Genomic DNA, 15,288 nt, shown 5'->3' with positions numbered 1-15,288 from the left:
TCCTCGCAAGTCCCAGCGGACGGTGCCTATGAAGGACAACATGGAGCACAGAGTCAATCAACCCACAGGTACGTTCCAACAGCTTGCACAGTACACGAATCTCTATGCATTGAATGGCTTGTATGAGTGGCGATGCAAGGCCTAGGCCTGTGTGACGCAGTAGAATTTAAGCCATGTGGGCCCTTGAAATGGCGGCTGCCTGACCTGTGAAGTGTGACAGTGGGATGTGAGGTCAATGCGCTGGCATGGCACACCGTGGCGGTAGGCGGTCGAAGACCGCGGTGCAAAGCCGCATTGGTTAACATTGAACACTATGGGTTTCAGGAGCCAATGATGATGTGCGCCGGCGGTCGCGGTACGCACCGCCTCGTGCGTGACCGCCATTTTCTATCTGCTTAATCACTCGAGACCTGATCATCCACAGGAGAGGACCTATACTGCAAGTGCTGCTGTGACCTCGGTCTGGAAGAGACAATGGCTGCTGCGACTGGGGAAAGGGCCCCTGCCTTCACTTCAGAAGAATTGGAGAAACTCGTCGATGGGGTCCTCCCCCAGTATGCGCTACTCTACGGTCCTCCAGACCAACAGGTAAGTACACTGGGACCATGCTTTATGGCCAATGCCTGGGTTGAGTGGGGTGAATGAACAATGGTGGGGAGGGGAGCGAATGAGGCATGCATCAAACGACAGATGAGAGCATGTGCCATATGGTAAGGGTGGGGAGGGGGGGCCACTCACATCGAGCATGCAGAAAATGATGATATTTTATTTCCTCTCCCTGTACATGTCACATAGGTCAGCGCCCATCAGAAAATAGACATTTGGCGTGCCATCGCCAAGGATGTCCGGACCCTGGGGGTCCACAACAGACGGGGCACCCACTGCCGCAAGAGGTGGGAGGACATCCGCCGCGGGAGCAGAAAGACCGCGGAGGCTCTGCTGGGGATGGACTCCAAACGTAGGAGGGGTGCCACTCGTCAATTGACCCCCCTGATGTCTCGGATCCTGGCGGTGGCCTACCCAGATTTGGATGGGTGCGTGAGGACATCACAGCAGACACAAGGGGGTGAGTACCAGCACATTCAGCTGATATTGCGCGCAGTGGAGGTGTCTGGGTGGGGGAGGAGGACTGTGGGTATCCCTAGGCCAGGGCGATTTCCGTAGGCTAGTCCCACCCGTAAGGCATGGCCCTGTGCCCCCGCCCCCCACCTCTGTAGGGTGCCAAGTACAGCTATCCATGGCCCTGTGTCACCTATGTGAGCCGTTGTCGGCCATTGGCTTGTAGGGCAAGTCTCACTGATTGAGTAGTGTACCCCAAGTGCGCGGCGTACTGCAGGGGGCTTCTGTGTCTGTCCTCTCCGCCAACTGTGTTGCAAATGCATGCACTCAATATGTCTTTATGTTCCCCCCCTTTTTTTGGTGGTCTTCCTGTTCATGTGTGCATTAGCATCATCAGGCGGAGGAGAAGTGGCATCAGAGCACGAGGGAGCTGCATCTCACATGGCCCTGGAGGGCCATGCAACGGACTCTGATTTCACCAGTGAGACGGAGGGCGAGGGGGGCTCCACAACGGGGACCCGTGGAGACATCAGCGACACAGACACGTCCTCGGAAGGGAGCTCCCTTGTGGTGGCGGCAACATCCGTGCCCACCGCTACAACAGGTACAGCCGCCACCCAGCGCACCAGCACCGCCCTCCAAGCAGCCCCTCAGCGTTCACCCCGTGCCCGCTCGCACACCAAGGCGGGCACCTCAGGCCCTGCCCCAGTTACCCCTGCTGCCCTCAGTGAGGAGGTCATTGACCTCCTCAGGACGCTCATTGTTGGGCAGTCTACCCTTTTGAATGCCATCCAGGGTGTAGAAAGGGAGGTGCACCGGAGCAATGCATACCTGGGGGGCATTCATTCGGGTCAGGCTGCCCATCAGCGATCGTTCAACGCTCTGGCCTCAGCACTGACGGCAGCCATTGTTCCTGTCTCCTGCCTCCCTCCTCCAACTTCCTCAACCCAGTCCCACTCCCCTGTTCCTCTGCCTATCCCAGACACACCTACAGACCAGCCTGCACACACCTCAACACCCAAGGGCAGCTCATCCAGACATAAGCACCACACATCACACAAGCATTCACACAAGCAACAGCCACATGCAGACATACCAACAGCCACTGCCTCCTCTGTGTCCCCCTCCTCCTTGTCTCCCTCTTCCCTCCCTGTCATGTCTCCACTCACACTTGCATGCACAACATCCTCAGCCACTACGTTCATCACCAGCACACCCACCAGAACACTCCGCACATGTGCAGTCACTACGCCCACTGCCATTTACACGTCCCCTGTGTCCTCTCCCACTGTGTCTGTCACTCCCTCTTCCAAACCACACAAATGCAGGCAGCCACCCACCCAACAGCCATCCACCTCACGACAGCCTCCGTCACAAGCACCTGCACCCAAAGACAGCACACTTGACTCTCCTACAACCACATCCTCTTCCTCCACTCCCATACCAACTGCCCCTACCCTTCCCATTGCTCCTAAAAAGTTTTTCCTGTGGAAAATTAACCTCTTTCCATCACCTGACCCACCCCCTCCATCTCGTAAGAGTCCAATGAGCACCTCAACCACCACAACCCCTGGACCTACAAGGACCATTGTCCAGGGATATTGGAGTCCACCGCCTTCAAGGGCAGGTACATCGGCCAGCAGTAAGGGGACAGCCAGCCCACCTCCTGGCAAGAAAACCAAAAAAGGGAAGGCCCGGCGCAAGAGGACAGAGTCGGCAGGCTCCACAGGCACTACCCTGGCACCGTCTGGAAGTGGGGTGCCACCTGGCACATCTACAAAGGGAGGCAAGGGCCACAGAGACTCACGGAAGGATGGCAAGGGCAGCACCGCCGACAAGTCCGGCAGCAGGCGAGCTGCCCAGGAGGGGCCAACAAGCCCCATTCCGGGGTTGAAGGAGGACACCCACGGGCACGGGACACCAGCACAGGAGGGCCCGCAAGCGAGAAGTCGGATGGCGAGTGAACACCATATATTGGCCGGATCTGGTGCCCTGGAGACACATGGCAAGCACCGCTGAACAGGGCCCCGCCGTCTCTGGAACCGCTGAACAGGGCCCTTCAAGACAAGCACCGCTGAACAGGGCCCTTCAAGACAAGAACCGCTGAACAGGGCCCTTCAAGACAAGAACCGCTGAACAGGGCCCTTCAAGACAAGAACCGCTGAACAGGGCCCTTCAAGACAAGAACCGCTGAACAAGGCACCGCCGTCTCAAGCACCGCTCTGCTGGGCCCTTCCTCTCAAGCACCGCTCCGCTGGGCCCTTCATCTCAAGCACCGCTCTGCTGGGCCCTTCCTCTCAAGCACCGCTCCGCTGGGCCCTTCCTCTCAAGCACCGCTCCGCTGGCCACCGCCGTCTCTGCACCGCTCCGCTGGGCCCTTCATCTCAAGCACCGCTCCGCTGGGCCCTTCCTCTCAAGCACCGCTCCGCTGGGCCCTTCCTCTCAAGCACCGCTCCGCTGGGCCCTTCCTCTCAAGCACCGCTCCGCTGGGCCCGTCCTCTCAAGCACCACTCCGCTGGCCACCACCGTCTCTGCACCGCTCCGCTGGGCCCTTCATCTCAAGCACCCTTCAAGACAAGAACCGCTGAACAGGGCCCTTCAAGACAAGAACCGCTGAACAAGGCACCGCCGTCTCAAACACCGCTCTGCTGGGCCCTTCCTCTCAAGCACCGCTCCGCTGGGCCCTTCATCTCAAGCACCGCTCTGCTGGGCCCTTCCTCTCAAGCACCGCTCCGCTGGGCCCGTCCTCTCAAGCACCACTCCGCTGGCCACCACCGTCTCTGCACCGCTCCGCTGGGCCCTTCATCTCAAGCACCGCTCCGCTGGGCCATTCCTCTCAAGCACCGCTCCGCTGGCCACCGCCGTCTCTGCACCGCTCTGCTGGGCCCTTCCTCTCAAGCACCGCTCCGCTGGCCACCGCCGTCTCTGCACCGCTCCGCTGGGCCCTTCATCTCAAGCACCGCTCCGCTGGGCCCTTCCTCTCAAGCACCGCTCCGCTGGGCCCTTCCTCTCAAGCACCGCTCCGCTGGCCACCGCCGTCTCTGCACCGCTCCGCTGGGCCCTTCATCTCAAGCACCGCTCCGCTGGGCCCTTCCTCTCAAGCACCGCTCCGCTGGCCACCGCCGTCTCTGCACCGCTCCGCTGGGCCCTTCATCTCAAGCACCGCTCCGCTGGCCACCGCCATCTCTGCACCGCTCCGCTGGGCCCTTCATCTCAAGCACCGCTCCGCTGGGCCCTTCCTCTCAAGCACCGCTCCGCTGGCCACCGCCGTCTCTGCAAAGCTCCGCTGGGCCCTTCATCTCAAGCACCGCTCCGCTGGGCCCTTCCTCTCGAGCACAGCTCCGCTGGCCACTGCCGTCTCTGCACCGCTCCGCTGGGCCCTTCATCTCAAGCACCGCTCCGCTGGCCACCGCCGTCTCTGCACCGCTCCGCTGGGCCCTTCCTCTCAAGCACCGCTCCGCTGGGCCCTTCCTCTCAAGCACCGCTCTGCTGGGCCCTTCCTCTCAAGCACCGCTCCGCTGGCCACCGCCGTCTCTCCACCGCTCCGCTGGGCCCTTCATCTCAAGCACCGCTCCTCTGGGCCTTTCCTCTCAAGCACCGCTGGCCCATTGGCAGAAGGGGCAGGCCCGGATTTGTGTCGGGCAGGGCTGCACAATACACTCTGGGCACCAAGACTCCTCCAGTACCAGTGGAGTCTGTAATCCACTTGAGAGACTGTGGCTTTGCACTCCCCAGGATGGAACAGTGGGCAATCCACCCACTGTAGAGACTTGAGACACTGTGGCTTTGCACTCCCCAGGATGGAACAGTGGGCAATCCACCCACTGTAGAGACTTGAGAGACTGTGGCTTTGCACTCCCCAGGATGGCACAGTGGGCAACCCACCCACTGTAGAGACTTGAGAGACTGTGGCTTTGCACTCCCCAGGATGGCACAGTGGGCAACCCACCCACTGTATAGACTTGAGAGACTGTGGCTTTGCACTCCCCAGGATGGAACAGTGGGCAACCCACCCACTGTAGAGACTTGAGAGACTGTGGCTTTGCACTCCCCAGAATGGAACAGTGGCCATGGAGGCCCCTCGTGGATCTGGCGTTGTGGACTCATGTGGCTGAGGTGCCCCCCCTTCCCTTCGCCCTGAGGTGCCTGTAGTTTTGCTATCTGATGCCCCTGCAGTGTTCTCTCCTATGGATTGGGTTCTCCTGTGTGGGCTTTGCCCATGTGTTGAGGACCATTGGCCCACGTACAATGACTGAAAGCCTATTTTGACAGGACAATTTACTTATGTGTATATAGTTATAAGATGTTCAATTTATTTTTTACTATGCCTTACAATATATTTGAATTTCATGATAATATTATTTTGTCTTTGCATTCTTCCGGGGGGTTTGGGGGGTGTCACTCTGAGTTGTTGCTCTGAATTGAGTGGGTGTGTTGCGTATGTGTGTGCCTGTAATCTTTTCTCCTCCCCCCTCCCCTGTGTCGTAGGTGTAGTACTCACCGTTGTCTTCTGTGCCGGCGTTCGTGCTCCTGGTAGAGGAGCAGGTAGACAATAGCTGGTAGGATGTGTAGTTCTGGTTCCATGCTGTCCAGATTCCTCGTGGAGTGTGTAGAGGTGAGCGTTTTCCCGTTCGTATTCTGTTTCTGCCGTGTTTTTATCAGCGGGGCTCCCGCCCCGGAAAAGGTGGCGGATTGGTGAGTTGTGATAGGGTGGGCAGTACATTGTCTGCCGCCTGTCTGTTGGCGGTGACCGCCGCGCTATTTGTTTGTCCCGCCGTGGCGGTCGGAGTGTTAAAGTGGCAGACTGTGTTGGCGGTTTCCGCCAGGGTCAGAATTCCATTTTTTTTACCGCCTGCCTGTTGGCGGGTTGGCCGCCACTTTAACACCGACCGCCAGGGTTGGAATGACCCCCATAGTGACCATTTATGAGCAAAAAGAAAACAGTCACAAAACCAATCCAAAAAAATAATGCAATAAATGTCAAACGGAACCACAAGTAGTTCCATGGGTAGATCAAATAGTTCTCTTTAAGCCATCGATACAGCTTACAACTTTTTCAAATGATGTCTATCACTGTAGAGGATGAATCTGAAGAAAAATCATCTATGTCAATGAAATAGCCAGAGGTAGTCTCTGCAAACACAGGAGCCGGTGTATTCTGATCCACTGCACGTGGATGCTCTTGGTAGACAACGTCATTAGTCGTAGAAGTGTTCGTGTAAAATACAGCCAAATCTTGAAGCGGGGTAGTCACTGAAGACGTGATTGGAACCAACAAAAGTTCATTTTCCGCCCTCCCCATGGTCGAGGAAGTGTCTGGAACAGCAGTTGACATTGTTGCATAGTCTGTAGTAGTGATGTTCATCCTGCTATGTAGATGGATGTCCTGTTGGGTAGTGAGAGGGGATCGGGAACCACCCAAGGGACCTCCTGGTCTACTGTGAAGGATCGGCCACATGGTGTAATTTGATGTCATCAATGGAGATTAATCTGTTCGTCTTAGAACCAGATAGTGGTGGTAAGATGACAGTCCTAGTGCCTTTTATTCCCAAGACTGGTACCGGTGCTCTGTATGATGGACCAAACTCCTTCTTTACAGCGATCTTCTCACGAACCAGATCCCCAACTTTAGGAATCCAGCCAGTTGAAGTTTTCACCAATTCCCTTATTCCTAAGGTGGCAGCACTTGTAGATGATTTATCATCACGAAATTGTTGAAGCTCCTGTAAAACAGTGAGACGTTCTTTTATGTCAAATGGTGTTTCTGCTGCCACCATTCCCGGGGCATCAAGATCTGGGACATACATAGGTATCCCAAAGAGAACCTCATATGGAGAGCGTCCCCCCAAGGACCATCTTGGCAGATTATTCAGTGCTCTCTGGACCCCATATGGGTGGTGTAACCAACTGCGGCCTGAACCTAATACTCAAGCTGTTAAGGACTGCTTTAGATCACCATTCCGCCTCTCCATGACTGAATTTCCCTCGGGATGGTGTGGTGAGGAGTAATGGAGTTCAACACCCATCATCCCCATGGTGTCCCAGAATGCCTTAGAGGCAAATGCAGGGCCCTGGTCCAAATGGAATGCTGCAACCGCATATGTACCGTTAAAGATCAGCATATCTTTTATAACAGTCCGGGCGTCAGCCGACCGCTGTGGCCATACCCACAGGAATCAAGAACAGGAATCCACAGCCACAAAAATGTATTTGTATGCACCATCAGGCTGTAAGGGACCACAATGGTCTAGGTACACAAACTGAAGTGGCTTGTCAGATACTAAGAGAGATGTCTGCGGAGGGCGTTTGATATTAGAGCCCTTAATCTCCTGGCACATGTCACAGCAAAGGACATACTGCTTAGTTCATCTGCATAGACCAGGCCACCAGTAGCGTTGCTGTAGAATTGTTATTGTGGCCAGTATACCAGCATGTGCAGAAGCGACACCCTCATGTGCTGCTATAATCAGCTCTAATCTCTGGTCTTCATTGGGGATCACTTGATCTCCAACCCCACGAATCGTTGTATAAGCAACATTCTGTGCACTGATATGGTAAGTATAGTTTGCAGGGTATCCTTTCGGAAGGGGCTTGCCTGCAGCCGAAGCTTTAATGGCAATCAGTATTTCATTATCCAATCTCGTCCGAGAACGAGTCACTGCAGCCACAGAAGCCGTAGCTACTGATGCTTTGGCCGCTTCATCAGCCAATGTATTACCGGCAACGTGTACTCCTACACTTTGGTGTCCTAATGTATGAACTACATGGACACACGGTAGCTTATCCTTAAGATCAGCCACCCTCCCCCCCCAATGTTTTGTGTTTAATGGTGTTCCCCTTTGAATCTCTAAACCCGTTCAGTATCCAATGATTGAGATAGTCATTGTATGACTGGACGCAGTAATATGAGTCACAGACTATCAAAGTCTGGCTTCCTGTCTCAGTATGTTCGAGCGCTAGAATAAGAGCTTTAAGCTCAGCCAACTGTGCTGTGCAGTCCCCTAAGGTTTGCGTGTAGGTATTGTGAGGGTGGAAAACTCCATCTTCCATCACTCCGCTCACGGCTGCGCAAGCTGGCGAGTATTGATGTTTAGTACCTACAGCCGGTTGTGCTGATCCGTCAGTATATATGATAGTATTGTAACTGTCTAGTGGCAAAATATTTAGAGGAGCGGGGTACTCTTGTTCATACTGGAGAAATTCTTGTGTTTGAAGTCTTGGATCGAATATATAATCGACATCAGTGGTTGTCAGAGACGTTGCCCATTGAATCCAACGTGGATGTAATGCCTTAGCGTTCGGAACGCTCGCTTTAGTGACAGCCTCTAAGGCCGGCACCGGGGAGACAACAATAATGTGTTTCCCCTGGGCAAGTGGCCTCTCTTTTATGACGGCCATCTGAACTGCCATCAGAATCTTTTCTGTTGGTGCAAAACGTTGTTCAGCATTTGAATATAAATGTGATTTATATGCCATTGGTATCGTGTCATCCTCATTAAAGGTGACATAAGTAAATCCAAGGGCACCAGCAATTATTCTGATGACCAAGTTTGTTTTATTGTCATGTGTGTGTAAGTGTTTAGCTTCTAGCATGTCCTGTAGCATGTCCCTAAGGATGTGTGTGTGTTCAATTGTCCATCGTCTGCTAGAAAAATTAGGCTGAACTAAGTCATAAAGTGGCTTGATGCGTTCTTCATAATCTGGAATGTATGTTCTGCCAAAATTGAAGAAACCCAGTAATGACTGCAATTTCTTAAGTGTATTTGGAGGCTGTAGTTGAGCACACTTCTCTAGAAAGTGCGGGCCAGGCTCTTCCCCTTGTTTGATAGCTCATATCCCAGGAATAATACACTAAGAAAGGCTATCTTGCTTTTCTTAAAATTTAATTTATAACCGAGGCCTGCAACCTCCAAAATGATCCGATCGACCCTCGCAAGATGAATGTCGAGGACGTCGTCCGTGAGATATATGTCATCCACATAGGACAATGCCTCGGAATCAATATCATGTAATATTGATGTTACACCGGATGAAAACAGGCCTGGGCTATTTTTATAGCCTTGAGGTAAACGACAAAAGTGTTCCTGAGAGCCAAATGAAAATGCACTTAGGTCCCGACTTTCATGTGCTAAATTCTGGCAGAATAATCCATTAGATATATCTAATGTAGTTTTATATTTTTTACGCACTATATTGTTTATCAATGCTGTGCTGTGTGAATTTTGTATAGCATACGTGCGTGTATGACTATTTAAGTGTCTATAATCAACTACTATTCTATATGAATGATGTGGCTTTGCAACTGGAAATAATGGATTATTCATTGCAGCCGTTCAGGGCTCAATTACTCCCTGGTACTCAAGTTGTGATAGGATCTCCTTTACCGGAGCTTTCGCTTCATTTTTAACAGGGTATTGTGGCTGCGGTTGGGGTGTAGACCCAACGGGAATAATATGACAAGGAGACTCCTTGTCCTAACCTACATGATTGCGGTATAGTGCAGGTGCCTGCGCTAAAGCCCATTCTGAACCATAGGCTCCTTTTGCTGCTTCCGGAACAAGATCGGAGAAAGAAGGCAAAATGACATCTTCCCCATTCGGGAGCTTGCGGACGTGTTCAGGTGGCCAGTCTCTCTCTGCCAATAGGATATCACTAGTAAGTTCATCCCAAAATATTACACTAATAGTGCGCTTCACATCTCCCTTTATCTGAATTTTTAAATCATAAACCCTATCGGGGGGAAGAACGCGGCCATCCGCTGTTTCAACGCGATGTAATCGCTAGTTGCTGTTGCATCCAGATGATCTTTCAGACTCTGGCAACATATCGTGACCTCTGCTGCGATGTCTAACAGAGTCACTGCCCACCTCTTGTTCCTCAACAGTGTTCTCAATATTACTGGCATTTTTAACTGTCAGTGCTGCCACCTTCTTCTTTTTAAACTGTGGCTTTTGTTGAGGAGTCTTCTTCTTTTTTAATGGTAGACTGTTGTGAGTCTTTCTTTTCTTTCACGTATTCCGGACGTCGATCTTGACGGCCCCCTCTCTCACTACGTCTATCCGGTGCGTCCTGAAAGGAACGAGAGGGACGTGAATCAGTATATCTGTCAGGAGTTTTAATGCTCTCCCTATTTCTGAAATTATATCTCCTTTCGGAGTTCTCCGGGTGTGGAGAATCAGCTCTCTTATTTCTTCTTTCTTTTAAATCTTTTTGTTTGTCCCAGTGCTTCTTAGAGCCCTCTTGTGCCTGCTTCATACCCTCCTTATGGGCAGGTACCTTGTAACTCAAATTTTTTAGGTTTGGCTCCCAAACTATCCTGTCCTATACTAGTATAGGTATCGGAAATTATTTTCGGTAGCTGTCTCTCTTGTTCCTGGTTTGGAGTTTCCCAGAGACGCTGGCGAATTGCCAGTGCTACCGTTTCCCCTTTAATATTACTTAGTATGATTGAGGATACGGCGTCAAAGTTACGCATTAATTTCATCCCCAAATCCAGGGCTGGTGCAGCCCCATGCTCATTTTGTATTTGTTTTAACACTTCCGGTAAATTGGCAAGTGTCGGGGTACCATGTGTGATAGTATATATGGCAGCGAAGACTGTACCCCATGTGGCACAGTCATACACAGAGGGAACCATCCCAAAAGGCAAGCACATAGTGAGCAATCTATGTTTTTCCTGTGGTCCCATATGGCGAAACACAGCTTCCAGCTGATTCGTTTTCTGGGCAATCCAGAACGGTATTTTTTCCCGTTCCATGGGCACTTTACCCATAATAGTATGCACTGTGCCAATTGATAACCGCCAGCTACTGGCGGTGCTGGACGCGCTGGTGTTGTGTTCAATGTTCGCATTACGAACTGAACTAATCGTCTATATAATGCCACTAATTCATTATATAAAATCCGTAAACCTGCTATCGGCATATTCTGTATGACTGGGTGAGGTGTGTATGTGGCGAACATAGGCCAGTTAGGTCCATCATTACTTAAGGGACCTAACCTCACTCTTCGTAGTACATGTGGTAGGGCGCCTTCGAACCAGTTCTGATGCTCCTGGTAAGCGAGTGAAATTTCATGATACTGGTATGCTTGGTACCGTAAAGGTACGCTTGCAACTTCACATGTGTGGAATGTTTTTGTTCTTTGGTCAACCTCAGGAAAGGTGACCCAACAGTAAAATGTTTCTGTTTGGTATGCTTCCGTAGCTTCTATTATCATAGTAACATCCCCGCCCTCATCTGCAAGGCCATGCGTTAATAAATGTTGTGTTAGTGCGTGTCTAGCATTTTCAGGAATGTCTATGGTATCAGCCATATTTGTTTAGAGAGATGGAACACCAGATAGGGGAAGTATTTTCCTTTTATTAGTTTGAGCTCGAACAACCTACAGCTTAATTAGGTGTTACCTTTTCAGTTGAGGAGGATTCTCCCAAAGACCACGAACGTCTCCGTATAATGGCACTTAGGGTACCTTTTTGTCTGTGAGACAGTGATAGTCAGGGCATCTGTAAATTAGTGCCTAAATACCATAGTTGGTGGTGCCATGTCGTAGTTTGGACTCTTGCTCTGAGCAAGACTGCTGGTTTAAGGATGACAGTACTTTTGTTTGTAGGCGACTGCGTCTTTCCTACAACAAGTCGCAACTGTTGTCCCAACCTTACTGGCTCACTAGCAGCACCTCACCAGAAACACTATAGTAAAAGGTGATTTATGGCAGTCATTTACGCATGGACTCGAAAATAAGATATCTCAGGGAGTGTCGTGGTTAAACAGAGATTACCCTTTTCTCACAGATATATTATGTCTCATACAAACATAGGCAATAACACAGATGCAGTAAAGTTATAATAGCTTTTTATTTAACATAACTGCAATTTGCGATAAGTTGCATGGACTGCAATGATTAGGATAATGAATAAAGCAAGTAACAGTATTGTGAAGACGAGAGTCATTGTTACGAAGACCCCCACCATTTTGCAATACATAGAAAAGATATATGAGATGTAAGATGCCCTAATACCCTAATGTTAAAAGGCCTAACCTCCTACCTAAAGGAGAGCTGGGTTTGTTAAACCTAATCTGCCAATGCCATGTCCATGAGAGAAGCCCCCAACCCTCGTTACCTTGGAATGAGGTCTCTATCTCAGACTCCGCAGGGACACGAAGACTGGGTCAGTGTGAAGACGACTGCAGCATCGGTATCAGCGATGGTGGCGATGCCCTCTGGTAGGAATCCCTCTGATTATCTATCTAAAGTGTGATGTATTTATAGAGATCTACAAGGTCCCCTGACGTAGGTGTATTCCTAAACAATAGATAACAGGCATGCTTGGGACGGCAATTAATATCAACAATCCCTCAAAAGTATAGTGGCCTAACTATAAACAAGGCAGCCAACTTAGAAGAAATAAATAATTAAATGGGCTAAGACAGAGCAAGCTAAGTAGGTTAAAAGTCAGTAGGTGACGGGGGCACAAGCCTACAAGCCAGAGGCTAAGCTAACTCCTGTTATCCCATTAAAACGAACTAGGATTCACTACAACACCACCAACACAGTTGCCCACAACCTCAAGCAATGGATCTACGACAGCACCAACGCTATCGCCCCAATCAAGAAACCCTCCTACAACCGCACTGTCAGAAAGGCCACCTGGTTCGCCGCCGACATCCAGACCTCCAAACAGACTTGCCGAAAACTCGAGAAGAATAGGCGCCAAGAACAGACACCGGCCACCCACAAGTCCCTCAAGAACGCCATCCGCAGGCACCACCAGCTCATCCGGACCGCCAAGAGATCCTCCTTCAAGGAACGCATTGATAACAACGCGCACAACAGCAAAGAGCTCTTCAACATCGTGAAGGAACTCTCCAACCCCAGCTCCAGCACCAACGACATCCCACCTTCGCAAGACCTCTGCGTCTCTCTAACCACCTTCTTTCACCACAAGATCGCAGTCAGCCATGACAGCTTCAACACCAAGACCCCACGGCAGTCGCCAACACCTCAGACTCACCGTCCCCCAGCCACACCTACCTCCTGCTCTCCTGGACCCACATCAGCCACGATGACACCACCAAAGTCATGAATACCATTCACTCCGGCTCACCATCCGACCCCTGCCTGCACCACATCTTCAACAAAGTGAGCTCCATCATCGCCCCCCAACTCCGGATGATCATCAAAAGCTCCTTCGAGACCACCACTTTCCCGGAAAGCTGGAATCACGCCGAGATTAACATCTTACTCAAGAAACCTAACGCGGACGCAAAGAACCTCAAAAACTACCGGCCCATCTCCATGCTCCCGTTCCCAGTGAAGGTCATCGAGAAGATCGTCAACAGGCAACTGACCCACCTCCTTGAGGAAAACAACACTATGGACCCTCCCCAATCTGGTTTTCACAGCAACCACAGCACCAAGACCGCCCTCATCGATGCCACAGACATCAGGACCTTGCTGGACAAAGGCGAAACCGCAGCCCTCATCCTCCTGGACCTCTCGGCCGCCTTTGACACCATCTGCCACCACAACCTACGCACATGCCTCCATGACGCAGGGATGCGTGACAAAGCCCTGGACTGGATCACCACCTTCTTCACCAGCAGAACCCAGAGAGTCCACCTCCCTCCATTCCAATCTGAAGCCACCAAGACCATTTGCGGAGTACCCAAAGGATCCTTCCTCAGCCCGGCCCTCTTCAATGTCTACATGGCACTGCTCGCCAACATCGTCCGATCTCACAAACTCAACATCGTCTCATACGCCGACGACACCCAGCTGATCCTCTAACTCACCAAGGACCACCAAAACCAACCTCCATGAAGGAATGAAGGCCGTCGCCAACTGAATGCAGAACAGTCACCTAAAACTGAACTCGGACAAGGCAGAGGTCCCATTCCTCGGCCCCACCCCCTACATCTGGGGCAACACCTGGTGGCTGACCACACTGGGAGCCACACCGACCCCCACCAACCATGCACGAAACCTGGGTTTCATCCTAAACTCATCACTCTCAATGACCCAACAAGTCAACGCCGTCTCATCCTCCTATTTCAACACCCTCATGTTCCGCAAGATCTACAGGTGGATCACCACCGAAACCAGAAGGACAGTCGCCCAGGCCCTCGTCAGCAGCAGACTGAACCACAGCCAATCTCCAGAAAAGACTGCAACGCATACAGAACCCCTCCGCACGCCTCATCCTTGTTATCCCCTACCGCAGCCACATCACAGCCCACCTGAGAGACCTACACTGGCTCCCCATCAACAAGAGGATCACCTTCAAGCTCCTCACCCACGCCCACAAAGCACTCCACAATGCCAGACCAGCATACCTCAATGAACGGCTCACCTTCTACACCCTAAACCGACAGCTCCGCTCCGCCGACCTTGCTTTCGCCACCGTTCCACACATCCACAGGACAACAAACGGCGACAGATCATTCTCCTACCTCGCCACCAAGACCTGGAACACCCTCCCCATTTACTTACGGCAGACCAAGGACCTGCTGACCTTCCGGAGACACCTCAAGACCTGGCTGTTCGAGCAATAGCGACTCCCCACCCCCTTTCAAGCGCCTTGAGACCCTCACGGGTGAGTAGCGTGCTCTACAAATGTACTGATTGATTGATTGATTGATTACAGGTACCCTTTGCAAGCAAGGTAGCTCCTCAGCTGGTAAAGGGGCTAGATGTATGTCCATGGAAAAAGATGGTCTAGACTGGCACTATAAAAGAAATTCCCTCAACATAAGTGATGGCCGTTTTATGATGCTAAATTATCCAATAGGAAGTTTGCTGTACAAAATCAGTGCTCCTTTAGTCCTAAAGTTCCCACGTAGGACAAATCCATTTGAATGTACCTTTATATTACACAAATACTGCATCCCATTACCATCACAAGGACTGTGGCTACCTGCAACACATTCTGGATGCACCTTGAACCAGGTCTGACCTTTTTAGAGTGGTTGACTAAAAGGGTCAGCTACCACTGAGGTATTAAACACTGAGTCAATCCTCAGTAAAGGATCAGCCGTTGCTGAGAATTCTATTTCTTAGCCAATCTTGATCAAAGGGTAAGGTGGTGCTGAAGTGTGTATCGTTGAGCCAATCTTGATCAAAGGGTCAGCTGGCACTGAGGTGTAAATAACTGAGCCAATCATCCAAATGGTAACGTTCCAATCTATGATAAGGCATATGGCAAAAAGCTTCATCAAAAAGAAAATATTC

Source organism: Pleurodeles waltl, chromosome 7 (genome assembly GCF_031143425.1).
Source record: "Pleurodeles waltl isolate 20211129_DDA chromosome 7, aPleWal1.hap1.20221129, whole genome shotgun sequence".
NCBI lineage: Eukaryota > Metazoa > Chordata > Amphibia > Caudata > Salamandridae > Pleurodeles > Pleurodeles waltl.
Note: the sequence above shows the minus strand (reverse complement) of the source record.